This window comes from Nannospalax galili, unplaced genomic scaffold (assembly GCF_000622305.1).
Source record: "Nannospalax galili isolate Female #2095 unplaced genomic scaffold, S.galili_v1.0 scaffold26579, whole genome shotgun sequence".
NCBI lineage: Eukaryota > Metazoa > Chordata > Mammalia > Rodentia > Spalacidae > Nannospalax > Nannospalax galili.
Window position 1 is genome coordinate 1 of NW_008342821.1, and position 1,070 is coordinate 1,070.

The following is a 1,070-nucleotide window of genomic DNA, read 5'->3' on the forward strand; positions in this document are numbered from 1 at the left end:
GGGGCATATGTGGCCAGAGGGAAATGGATTTGGGGGTAGGGCACCAGGTTGTTCTGGAATTAATCAGATCTACATTCAGGGCTCCATCAAATCTCAGGGAAGCAATGATGGAAGACACACTGGCTAATAACGTGGTTAAAGTTAGTGTAGGTTGGGTGCTCGATATAGAGGTTTCTATGACAGATGTCATAGATGGCCACATTGTCTACCATGAAGGCACAATCTGAGTGCTCCAGGGCGGTGAGAGTGGTGAGGATGGAATTGTAGGGCTCAACAACAGCAGTGGAAACCTGGGGGGCTGGGTAGATGGGGGAACTCCAGCTTGAAATTCTTTCCATAATCAACAGAGAGCCATCCCATAATCAGGGAGGTGAAACCAGAGCCAGTTCCCCCACCAAAGCTATGGAAAACCAAGAATCCCTGAAGAACTATGCGCTCGTCAGCCATCTTGCGAATTTGGTCGAAGACGAGATCAATGATCTCCTTGCCATTGGTGTAGTGCCCATGGGCATAATTATTGGCAGCATCTTCCTTGCCTGTGTTGAGCTGCTCAGGTTGGAAGAGCTGGTGGTAGGTACCAGTGCGAGCTTCATTAGTGACTGTAGGTTCCAGGTCTACAAACACTGTCCTGGGCACATGCTTGCCAGCGCCTGTCTCACTGAAGAAGGTGTTGAAGGAGTCGTCTTCTCCCCCAATGGTCTTATCACTTGGCATCTGGCCATCAGGCTGGATGCCATGTTCCAGGCAGTAGAGCTCCCAGCAGGCATTGCCTATTTGAACACCAGCCTAGACAACATGAATGGAGATGCACTCACGCATGGGAGCTACGGGTTAGGAGGCAAAGGCAACAGGGAAGACACGCATCCTGGTTACCATCCCCAACAAGCTAAGGGTCCAGGTAAGTAATGCAATGAGTCCAGAAAAAGATTTTTAAGATATGCAAATAAATTTTGCAACAGGGCTATTTTTCATTATTATTGAAATGATCAAATTCACTCTGCCCATGTTTCTAGATATTTACTGTGTTTTGTCTATTGATTTGTGCATGATGAAGCATTCTTTCATCCTTG

At 47.4% G+C, this 1,070-nt stretch overlaps 1 pseudogene; it reads right to left on the minus strand.

The window, feature by feature from the left end:
- Positions 1-8: 8 nt before the first annotated feature.
- LOC103738704 lies at positions 9-819 on the minus strand (annotated as a pseudogene).
- Between the last annotated feature and the right edge of the window lie 251 nt (positions 820-1,070).